We start from the raw sequence: 13,123 nt of genomic DNA, 5'->3' as shown, positions 1-13,123 counted from the left end.
TGCCTTGTAGCATACTGCTGTGGTTGCTGGAATCCAGGTGGGTTAAACTGTTTACTTACTCCTTGCTGATATGTTGGCTGAATAGCATTCTGATTATTCCCCCAGCTGAAATTTGGATGATTTCTGTTGTTAGGATGATAGGTCGCTGGCACAGGCTGCTGTTGTCACTGATAATTATTCACATACTGAACAGATTCGTTGACAAGAGAACACTGATCCGTAGCATGAGAACCTGCACAAAGCTCACAAACCATAGCTATTTGATTAACTCCATACGTAGCCAAAGAATCAACCTTCATTGATAGCGCTTGGAGCTGGGCTGCAATAGCGGTGGCTGCATCAACTTCCAGAATACCTGCTACCTTGCCTGACGTCATCCTCTGAGTTAGGTTTTGATGCTCGTTTACAGCCATTGTCTCTATAAGATTATACGCCTCAGTATAGCTTTTAGCCCATAAGGCGCCTCCAGCTGCTGCATCGAGCATGGGCCGAGATTGGGCCCCCAAACCATTATAAAAACCAGTGATTACCATCCAATCCGGCATTCCATGATGTGGACATTTTCTCAACATTTCCTTGTAGCGTTCCCAAGCCTCGCACATAGATTCTGTAGGTTGCTGCGCAAACTGAGTAAGAGCACTCCTCATAGCAGCAGTCTTTGCCATTGGATAAAACTTCACCAGAAACTTTTGTGCAAGATCTTGCCACGTAGTGATGGACCCAGCTGGTTCAGAATGTAACCAGTCTTTAGCCTTATCCCTCAGTGAGAATGGGAAAAGCCTCAATTTGATAGCCTCATCAGTCACGCCATTATACTTAAAAGTGCTGCAGATCTCGACAAAATTCCTTATGTTCATGTTGGGGTCTTCAGTGGCCGCTCCTCCAAAAGAAAGAGAATTCTGCACCATCTGAATAATGCCCGGCTTGATTTCAAAGGTGTTAGCTTGAATAGCCGGATGAAGGATGCTTGACTGAATGTCATCAATTTTAGGCCGAGAAAAATCCATAAGAGCTGGATCAGCTTGAACAATGCGATCTCCCATGTTTACTGGTTCTTTCTGCTCAGTTCCTGAGTCCGAATCCTCAAAATCTAACTTCTCCGGAGTATCAAGAACTTCGTCTTTCTCCTCAGCTGTATCTAAGGTCCTCTTGCGAGCACGAGAACGAGTTTGCATAAACACTTGCTAAAGTACCTGAAACACAACCGAAAAGAGTAATTAACTACTACGTCCTAATCACTGAGTCCTAATGACCAATGATGGTAAGTACATAAACTAAACAAATACACCGAGTCCCCGGCAGCGGCGCCAAAAACTTGTTAGGGCGAAAACATGCACTAATATTCACGCAAGTATACGCGTTCGCAAGTAATATAGAATACTTTCTAATTCGTTCCCTCAGAGACTCAGACTAAGTTATTGTCTAATTAAACTCACTCACCAATGTATGATTACTTCTCAATGTTAAGATAATAATACTTAAAATTGTTGATTAAATATTAACTATAATTAACTACTTAACTAACCACTTAACTAACACTTCAATTTATCAATAATAAAACACTCATGAGATCATAACTTCATTATTACTTCCTTCTATAGCCATTGTTAATACCTTTAGCATGTGACAGTGATGACATTAATCGAATAACACGAAACTGATAAAAGCCAACTTTCATTGTACTAATACCATTCTACCAAGCATCCACAATTAAGATAGAAGTTGAATAGTCATCAATTATGTTGAGTTCCTATATGTCTATAGAAATTGACAACACAACGATTAAGCACAAGTTATCCCTTTTGATTACATAGGGCAAATAAAATTGTTAGAATTACCCACTAATCATGCACAACTTACATGAACCTATGCTAGCATGGCAAGTTCTAAATCTCAAGATCCACCATCGCTTCACAAGAGATTAACACCCTATCTTATATGTTCGCGACGCACATAAGACGAATACGCACAACCAATACTAGATATCATGCAATCATCATACACTACAGTATTAAACAATTAACTAAAGAATTCCATAATAAATCCGTTGCAACCCCATGATCACGATTAGCCCATAATATAACTTATCGCCATCATGGGTTCATATGAAATCATGATAAATAACACAAGAAAATAATAACTAACTAATTATATTAAAACAGAGTACGTCACAAGAGTAAATAAGTCAAAGCAAGAAAACTAGCATCCAACGTTACAACGAAACAAGAATCACAAGAATATATGCTTCCTCTTCGCTGCAGTGTGCTAAATCGGTCTTCTTCCTTATCTCCTTCGCTTCTTGTGCAAAACACAATCTAAAACACAATCTCCTTCTTATTCTCTATGAAAACGTCTCAAATCTACTTTTATAATAGTCCCATAAAACTCAGATTACATAGAAGTTGGAAGCCAAACAGAAGTAGAAGTCTAAAATAATTCATCTTTTTCCCTGACCCTGCGCGGCCGCTCAGCATTTCTGCGCGGGCGCGCAAGGCTGCTGCGCGGCCGCTCAGCATTGCTGCGCGGGCGCGCAGGACCCTACTGGAAAAATTCCAGGTTTGCTCCATTTCTTCGCCGTAATCTGCTCGTTCTTTTCCTCTCGCAATGGTGAACACATGCCAAGGCTTATTCTTGATGATTCCTCCTCCGAAATGCAACTAATACCCTAAAATGCATAAACACTAGAAAAACGCATCAAATACACAAAATACTTGATTTCAAGACACCAATTTAAGCCATTTTAAGACGTTCTAAGTGGTATAAAATGCCACTTATCAGGGTACATGGTATCATAAGAGTTTATAACTAGTGCAATAAATAAAGTAAAGTAAAACAGGTGCATTAATGTAAATGACAATGTCGGAAAAGAAAATGTACTGATATATATATATATCAAAGTTTTGGAAGTACAAGCGTGAAAACACTTCAACAAAAACAAACGGGTATAACAAGCCTACACACTAGTCAGTAAGTCTAGTCTATATATACAATCCAAAAGTCTGCTCATACACACTATACACTAATGTACATATAAAAGCTACCACAGCAACTCTGTCTCAGCATCACCGTCTCTGTATCTCTACATCTGCATCTCTGTCTCTAGCTTCAGGGAAACTCTGGTCCACAAAGCCTCACAAGATCCTCCATCACCTCTCTGGCCCAGCCCATAAGAGCATCAGGGCCTGCATACTCAAAAGTAGCTCCATGCAGTCTGGCCTCAAGAACCCTCCGAGTCACATGAATCTCCTCCCGAAGCTCCCTCACACTCTTATCAACACCTATAGTCCTCACAATATGTTGTAGCTCCTGAATCTATGCCAACAAGGCATCTCACTCCAAAAGAAGAGCCTCATACCGATAGTAAGGAATAGAGTGTGGGATAGACTGAAATGGTGAACCCGCAACTTAATGCCCAGTAGAATTAGAATCAGCAGGTGGGGGTCCTCGGAGAGGTGGCCTCATACCAGGAGGTGGAATAGCTCGCAGTGGTGCAGCCGTCACAACATGAGGTAGTATAGCCAACACCGGTGGAAGAGCAGGACGTGGATCATATGACGGTCCTCCGACTGAAGGCTCAGAATGATCAGCTGGTACTGGAATAAAGGAATCTGCCATCGCTGCTATCTGAAAATCACATCGCAAGATAAAAATCTCGGACCACAACACGAACCATACTAACACTATTATACAGTCTCACTCAACCTCTCAACATTCTATCTTTCTATTTCTTACTTCTAATCCTAACCCTCTACCCATTCCCGACAATCTAGGCTTGTGTCAGTGACTTATAACCTATAGCTCTAATATCAAACCTGTAGCGCCCTCAAAACCCGGGTTAGAAGTTTTGGGGTCCACAATACATATACCATACATATATACCTGCTTATGACAATAATAAAGATAATAATTATATGTAGTGACCCTACTTACCTTCATCCACGAATCGCAACAGGTTAAAGTATGCACACAAGCCACAACTTACTTATATTACAAACATTCCAAATCCCAACTATTTAAAATTACATCTGAATATTAAACATTCTTACGAACTTTCAAACTTAAATTATTACAAAATTCTTCAGCTAGCTTATTCCGCTCAACCTGAAATCCTAGCTCGCACATTTGATTGGGGATCCTCGCTACAAACAGGTTTTTTCTTAACTGGAATAGAACATAAATAGAATCGCACAAATGAGCTAACTAGCTCAGCAAGTCACAGTGACCATACTGAGATTAAACAATGATCAAGGGAAATGATTTAGGGTATCAAGTTTCTTTATAAACAATGATTAGAATTGGATATTCAATTTTCATTTTAAAAACCAAGGTTAGGCTGTTGATCAGTCACGCACTAACCCCGAGCAAGGCACACAGCTCTGCTCTAATTACTGGATCCAAGGCACACATTGGCCTAACATGACCACCAATCTGGTCTGACCACGAATCTGGTCCATATTTTATAAAACAATCCAGTTTTATAACAATAACAGAATAAACAATGTAAATAAATAAACAGAATCATAAACAACATTGGTTTTCAAGCATAAGGTGATTTACATTCACCAATAGGATATAACAAGGTAAGTACAAGGATTGGCTATCAGTTGGTAAAAGAATCTCATAATAGAAGAATCAAGGTCTCGTGGTTATTAAGGATTACTCTTCTGTTGAATAAGTTATGAAGGATTGAATGTTAAACAATTCTGGTTCAGTGATCGGTATTTAGTTTGTATGTATTTGTGGAGTAGTATCGTATGACTGTGGTTTGTATCGGGTATTCAACAATCAATGGTTTACAAAGAATAAGGCTTACGGCTCAAAAATCAATAATTGGAATCGGCATTTAGGGTTAAATGCTTCAAAGCACTTGCAATATAAAATAGAACTATTCCAAACATATATCAAGATAGTTTAGGAATCACTTGCTATATATCTCGAGAAAGGTTCGGAAGTACTTGCCTTTTCTCACTCTGCTTACGCTTCACTTGTTCTCGTTCACCGACTCCTAATCACTGACTATTTGTTTTCCTTTCCTACGCCTCGCTTCTTCTGCTTAGACAACACAAGTATCTATCAATACTTATTCTCACTTGATTCTATTCGTTATAAGCTTCTATCTACCCTTCGTTTCACTCAAATCCGACTTACGGATTGAAAGTTATGATTAAAACAGTCAAACAATACACATATAAGCATATCGTACACCAATCGGATCACATATAACACATAACACGTAAGATATTCAATAAAATATACTTTTTCAAAGAAGATTCGGGGTCAAAATGATTTTTCATGTATTTAATATAAATTTTTAAACATTTTTCGTAATCAAAACGGGTCATTGAATCATTTATAAACAATTAACAAGAGTCGATTATCCGAATCTTGCTTCAAAATCATTTTATAATAATTTTCGAGCCTTGAAAATAATTTAAAATAATATTTTAAAGCTCAAAATTATTTTTCGAAATTTTTAAATAATTAAATCTAATTAAATAATCAATTAATAATTAATTAATAATTTATTAAATCATTTAATAAATTAATATTTGAATTCATTGACCAATTAATTAATTAATTATCAACTTAAATTAATTAATTAAATAATTCAGATTTATTTTTAAATTAAAAATAATTTTTGGGATTAAAATAATGATTTTTGAAATTTTGATTAATTAAAATCGAATTCCTAAAATTTAAAATAAATAGAAAATATGATTTTTATAAATTTTTAAAACAGGAATCCTATTTTTGTAAATTCTGAAAACTACAGGGACCTAACTGCATCGTTTACAAAAGTACAGGATCCTGTTTGCAATTTAACCAACCCCTCGCCGGAAAACGACGGGCTTCGCCGGAGAAGTCGTCTCTAGTATCTTCACACCACCATCATCTCCAGATCACATCTACACAACACCAGGAATCTATTCATTCAATCAAAATCAACTGATAACCCCTCGTTGGCCGGAAAAGCTCGAAGAAAACTGGCCGGACGACGAGTTCTTTATTGCTCCAGTCAGCTCGATTCCGGTATCATTTGTAGACGAGAACACTACCAATTGATTCCTTTTTCAAGCTCTACACATCCATACCAACCAATCATTCTAATAACCCCTAGATCAAAAACCCCCAAATTTCAATCGAAAATATTCATACGGGTACCGGCTGCGGATTACCTACGATAAAAAAAATATTCATACGGGTTATAAACCCTAATTTCACAATTCGATATTAAAACACGGATTTGAGTATGTTATTGAACTCCAAATGACTATTATGACATACCAAAATGATCAGATTAAATTCTCTAGAACATGGAAAATGCTCGGAATATTGCAATTAGGTTAGGAAGGAGTTTTTCCGAGACTTCCGAGTTGTAAAAACGTAAAAACGGTTGAAGTTGGTTCCCGATTATACAAAATAGTTTATAAATATTCGGAAAAATAATTTATCAAATCCATAAATCATTTATAAAATCATATAACAACATAAAAATTAATAGAAAAATACCACAATTATCTATACTTTATTTTGAACATATAAAAATTAAAATACTCAAATAATATCACATTTAAACATCCAAACATATATACCACTTAAGAGATAATTCACCAAAAATTCACAGAATAATCAAAGAATATTTATTTATTGATAAAAATAATTACACGATATATCCCGAATATTACAATTTGACTCTACATAAAGAATTTTATTTTAAACAAGCTTGCCTTTCTATGACTCTAAAATACATAACGAATTCACTACCATTCAGAAAACATGCTTAGAATCAATTGTCTGGTTCAAATAAATCCATATATGTAACAGTTTTTCTTTAATAGCCATTTAGTAAACATGCTTGGAATTAATTTATTGGTTCAAATAAATCCATATGTAACAGTTTTTCTTAAACATTAAAGTTATTTTAACGAAAGCGTATTAGTCTTGCCCAATTATAATACAATTATACAATTATTATTAATGATAAATTTTCTAATAATATTGAAATATTGAATAGATCATTAAGTTTATCCCGTATGTTAATTACCTGATACGACTTGCAAAGTCGTATATACGAAAAAATCCTATAGAGGTAATATTTTCTAATATATAATATATTTAAATAAAGCACCAAATATAATTTTCCAATATAACTTTAGATTTTTATAATATGAATACATAATATCGATACAACTACGATATCTAAATATAATTTGATGAATTTTTCGGTGCACTATAGATTAAATCAATAACGTATACGTGAGTTATATATTTAAATGGTATTTTTAGTAAGTGAATGTTGCACTATATAAATATTGTTGCTTTTCATCTTTGTAAAACACGTGATATCTTTTTATTTTATACAGAGATCATATGATTAATGTGCCTCCTAATTTTACGTCTCTAGATTGAAATAGGTATATCATGTATATCATTACAATAACTTTACGATAAATCAGTGTGTCTGTCATATCTTATGATTTGTAACAAACATAAACTGATTACTCCTTCTAATTTTATGCTTAGAGATAGTTACTCCTAATTTTTCATCCATCACTTTATTCTATAAACTTCTTCTTCTTTTTTGGCAGACCATATTTGGTTTTTACAGCATATAAATCGACTTCATACAGGTAATCAACCACATCCTAGCATCCTTTTCTTCTATCTTACTATTGTACTTAATGTTTGTGTTTTATGATACAGATAAGTATCCACAATGTTTGATCAGCTCTCTTCTATTGACGCCTCTAGAACCACATGGAAGATAAAGGCGAGAGTTACCAAAATGTTGCCTTCTGTTTCTGTCGCAGCTAATGGGACTGAAATAATTAAATGATACAATTTAGTTTTACTGGATGAGGATGTAAGCGTCTAAATTTCTAAATTATTTTTTTAAGTTTTTTGATAAATTAGACTCATATTAACTTATTTATACAACATTATTTTATCTATTTTATTATATGATCAAGACTATCATGTTCATATTTTTGTTTATGCTGATGAATGGAAATATCATGCTGACAAAATAGTCGAAGCTGGAGTCTTTGTTTTTTCTAATTTTTACACAAAAGAAGCTTTGGGCTCTCTCAGACCCGTGAACTCTAAATTTTGCATCAATTTCTCGCCATCGACTAATATTGAAATAGTTGAAGACGACTTCATGATATCCAAGCACAAGTTTGAATTTCTTGACTTGAGCGATCTGTTTGCTGTTGCAAATGCATATGAGAATCCTGATTCTCCCGAATATTCAGCAGGTTACACTATTTTCAAATACTTACGCATCAATAAGTTGAACAAATTAAGTTTTTGTATTAGTCTCACAAATTATTACATTTTATACATTTATTAATCCAATATATAAAATTGATCTTGGTATGTAGATGTGATTGGTGTTTTAGTGGATTTTGAGCATGTATGAAAAATAAAAACTATGTACTGTCTAAAGAATATTATCAAGTTTAGGATTATCGACGGAAGATTTATACTGGACTTCTCATTGACTAATATTTATTATTGATCAAACTCTATTTTTATCCTGGATATTGTATTATTTCATAATCTTGAACGTACATATACAGAGATTCTCATAAGGTCACTGTATGGGGTAATCTTGCCGTGACTACTGATGCACGTGTTAAAGAGGTTAAGGCAGGATTTAAAGATGGTGAGAAGGAGCCTATAATTGTTATAGTGTCAAGTACAAAGCTCAAGATTTGGAAGAGTAAGTCCTATAAAATTTAATATTAAAGTATTAAATTATGAGGTGATTAACATGCACTCAACATTATTTAATTTCATATGTATATACAGGTTTTGTTCAGATTAGCACAATACCCGCATCTAAGATACATTAATTTGGATAATAATTTTGTTCTTGCTATGAGAAAGAGGTACACTCATTTTCATCAATTATATTTCATCTATATATCTTAGATTATTAATTAATTATTTTTTGATAAGTTTAAAATCATTTATCCATATTTGCATCAGGCTTCGCGAAGAAGGTTATGTACCTTCTGAGAAGACAACTTCTTCTCCAACTACAACAAATGTTAAAGAGGTGATGCCTGTCATTGAAACGGTTACACTAAAGGAGTTAAGTGAAAAAACTTCTAATGATTTTCTGAAGGTATTATTTATTTATATACTTCCAATTTAAAATCAATGTGTAAGTTCACATATACTACATTCTATATTTCATTAATACTGCCTGCATACATACGAAGTAGGGTTTTTTGTGAATATAATAAATTAAAACATGTTAATAAAATATGTAGATGATTTTTATGTGTAAAGTCAAGGTTAAATCCGTTGAAGAAATTGACAATTGGTGGTATGGTAGCTGCAACAAGAATGATTGTCACGAAGAAGTTATAAAATTCGAAGGAAAGTATCGATGTTCCAGAAGAATTATGCAGTACCACAAAAGAGGTTATCGAGAAACAAATTCAGTCTCTTATATATATATATATATATGTAAATTTAAATTTATATATGAACAATATCTGTATAATTAAACAATCACCAACAATTTATATATATCATTTATAGGTTCAAGATCGTTGTTCTCGCTGAAGATGACACAGAAGCTTTTAATTTTGTTGCATATGATCGTGCCGTGAAACGAAAGTTGGGTAAAACAGTAAAAAATTTGATGGTGAAAGGATACAATGTAAAGTACTTTAACCCCTTTAGTGTCAATTAATTGTTTTATCCAAAACATATGTTACTTTTTTATATTTATATCAAGTTTTCTACTGATTGTATACTTTGTAGGATCCTGCATCATATCCTCTACCTTTGAAGCAAATTGCAGGAAGAGAAATTACTATTAAAGTTGAGCTCACTGATTATAACATATTAGTTAGCAGCACATTATATTATGCTCATAATGCATATGAATGTTTGGTTATGTTAGGTCACACACACTGTAGAAGGGGGTTGAATACAGTGTATAGCACAATCAAATCGAATTCAAATAACACAAGTAACAGAAAACAGACTTTATTCAATGCAATAAACTCTGTTACAATATGAAACTGTCCTCTCTCAGTGATGAACAAATATCACGAGAGCTGTTAGGGTTACAATGAATAATATTCTCGATAATGATAACACTTATAGTGTAAACCCTATGTCTGTGTTTATATATCACACAGTTACAAGATAATCGCAAATTGATATAGAATATAATTCTGCTTCCTAAAATATGTCAATCGGTTATCTTTTCTTCCAAGTATTTCATTCTTCATAGAATTCCTTCTTCATGCATATCTCTTCTTACGTTTGTCTTGATCTTCTTTCCTTTCAATCAGCCGCCTTCCTTATCTGAAAGTTTCCTTTAAGTTCTGATATTATCTCCTGATAAATATCTCCTGAACCTTAAGTATTGATCACTTAAGTTCTGACTTCGGTATAAGTGCTGATTTCAGTTAAGTACTGATTTATCCTGTTTAAGTAAGATCTGAAAACTAAACATAAATCATATTAGTCATGACATTATCAAATATATCTAACAATCTCCCCCAACTTGTAAATTAGCATAATATACAAGTTTAACAGATATTTGATAATGTCAAAAACATTAAGTACAAATGCATGTGAAATTGACTAGATAACTACAACTTACAGTCCTTAAAGCTTTACCAACTTTAACTTCTGATAACAACTTCAGTCTGTATATATATCAGAATTTGAGCAGTTGTAGATCTTGACTTGGCTTCACTTTCTGATCTCTTTGATGCCAGGAGTTATTTAGAGATAGTTCTTTAACAAACATCTCTCAGCATATATGAGTTCATCAATCATCCTCTTTTTAGCATCTTTGAGTTCTACAATATCTTCACCAGTTTGAAAGATAGCATATCTGAGATCATTAATTTTTACTTTTCTCAACTCCTGATCTAGTCTTATGACATAGGCTTTGTCAGACTCTAGATTGAATTCAAGTCCCTTAATACCAAGATATGTTCTGATATGTGCAGTATTAGGCTTCATATCAACAATATCACCCTTGTGATCTCTGTACTTTGGATAGTATGTGCTATCAGACTTTACATAATAAAGCCTTTTATGTCTCTGAATTTGAGTCTTCAAATAGTTTGCAGCATTTTCTGTTATTCTGTCATTCACTTGAAGTAAGAATAAAACATGTTCTAGTTCTTCGAAATACTTCAGTGGTATAGCATTTTCGCTTATATGGTAAACCCTACCATCTGTCATGAAATATAACAAGATGTGTTCTTTCAAGTAGGTATGGTATACCATCTGTACAGATTCCAGTTGATTCAATCTTTCAGGAGTTGCTCCAACACCTGGTTCACTTAAGGAAGTTGGATCATTGGTTATGTTCTGCACTCTTCTTTCATCAGCACTACCCAATCCAGATTTATCTCTTGCTTCCTTTCCAGTAACTACTCTTTCTTCAAAACCACTTGCTGCAGTCTTCAAAGGTTGAGTCTGTTTGGCTTTAGTGAATCCTGGTAGGAGTAACTTTGAGGATTTAACATGAGTAATGTCAGAGGTTTCCTTTGATTTATCTTCTGATATCAAGTCAACTTGAGCTATGTTAGAGGTTGCTTGCTTCATGGTTATATCAGAACTAACTATATCTTGACTCTGAACAACTTGAGCCATGTCAGAGGTTGTCTTAGAAATCTTCCTTGAAGTCAAGTAAGATCAGCATCTTCAACAGAAATTTCTTCATCCATAGGAGGCACATAAACCTTTATAGGTTCACCAACTTTATCTTTGCCCTTGGACCTTGGATCTATCTGCAATTGTGATTTGACCTTAGTTGCCACAAGATTTGTCCTTTCTTTTATCACAATGCCTTTAGCCGTAGGAAGTTTCTTTTTATCAACAGAAGCTTCAGATTTGGAGTTGACTTTTTCTGACTTAAGTCTAGCTTCTTCTTCCATTAGACTCTCAAAGTCCATTCCTGGATTTTCTTTCAGAATTAACTGTCTTGAAATTTCTTCATCAAGATCCAAAAGTTCATCAGAACTTATCCTTTTACCAGTATCAGAAGTTATTCTTCTCCCAGTATCAGAACTTGTTCTATGACTTGTAGTTCCAGCTCTTCTTGATGAGAGACCTCTACCTTGACCATGACCTCCACCCATTCCAGAGTTTCCCGGGTCATCTTTTCCATCATCCTTTCCCTTCAGTGTCTTGAAAGTTTTGCATTTGGACTTAATTACTTTCTCCCCCTTTTTGGCATCAGCAGATAACAGAAGAGAGAGAAGCAATTCCACTGAGGATTGGATTTCATCGAGTTGAGATTGCTGAGAAGCTTGATTTTTCAAAATTTCATCAATCTGAGATTGTTGCTTCTCTAGGGTTTTCTCAATGTAGGCAACTCTGTCAAAGGTAGGTTGGAAAAAAAAATTCTTTTCAAGTTTCATAGTCATTTCTTGCTTGAGTAAAGCTACTTGAATTTTATGCACCTCGGCATGAGTTGTTGAGTGTTGACCTTAAAGGTGTCTAGTACTCAATGCAGTAACTCTCAGCTGTATCTTGAAATCATCATTAACTAGCATCTCATCAGCTTTTGCCAAGTGCTCAGCAAGAATTCTTTCATTTGGAACAAAGGTAACTGTGTTCCACTCCTTAGTCCACTCATGTCCTCTAGGAGTTTCAATCCAAGGTACTGGTGCATCTCCTCTAATAAACTTTTTAACTAGTTCAGCTTTTGAAGGAGCTTGTAGAGGTGCATGGCAAGAAGGACCAGCTTCATCAGCATCTGCATTTGTAGCAGCATCACCAGTATCATAATCATTTGCAGCATCAGAACTTACAGAGTCAACATCCTCTGATAAAAGAACAGTATGAGAGGCTATTGAGGCTTCAACATCAATATCATCCTCTAAGTGCTGATCTGCTTCCAAGTTCTGATCAACAGCCATATTCTGATGCTCACCTATAGTCTGATCTTCAATATCCAGATGCAGAGAAGGTGTTGTAGAAAATTCTGGAATTTCATTAGCATCAGGAATTGGTGTTGTTGATGGATTGATTGGAGCTGGTGGAGCTTCTAAGTAGAGAACCCCGGGCACAATTAGGTTATGAATATCAATCTCAGCACTTGTGCCTGGGTCTGCAGTAGATACTGGTTCAT

General features: G+C 34.6%; 1 non-coding gene across 1 annotated transcript; it reads left to right on the top strand.

The window, feature by feature from the left end:
• Window positions 1-543: 543 nt before the first annotated feature.
• On the top strand, window positions 544-650 carry LOC141662559 (small nucleolar RNA R71). The gene has a single exon (XR_012550668.1). It is a non-coding gene; the product is annotated as a small nucleolar RNA R71 (small nucleolar RNA).
• Window positions 651-13,123: the final 12,473 nt, after the last annotated feature.

This window comes from Apium graveolens, chromosome 5, assembly GCF_009905375.1.
Source record: "Apium graveolens cultivar Ventura chromosome 5, ASM990537v1, whole genome shotgun sequence".
Lineage (NCBI taxonomy): Eukaryota > Viridiplantae > Streptophyta > Magnoliopsida > Apiales > Apiaceae > Apium > Apium graveolens.
This window is presented reverse-complemented; position numbering and strand designations above follow the sequence as displayed.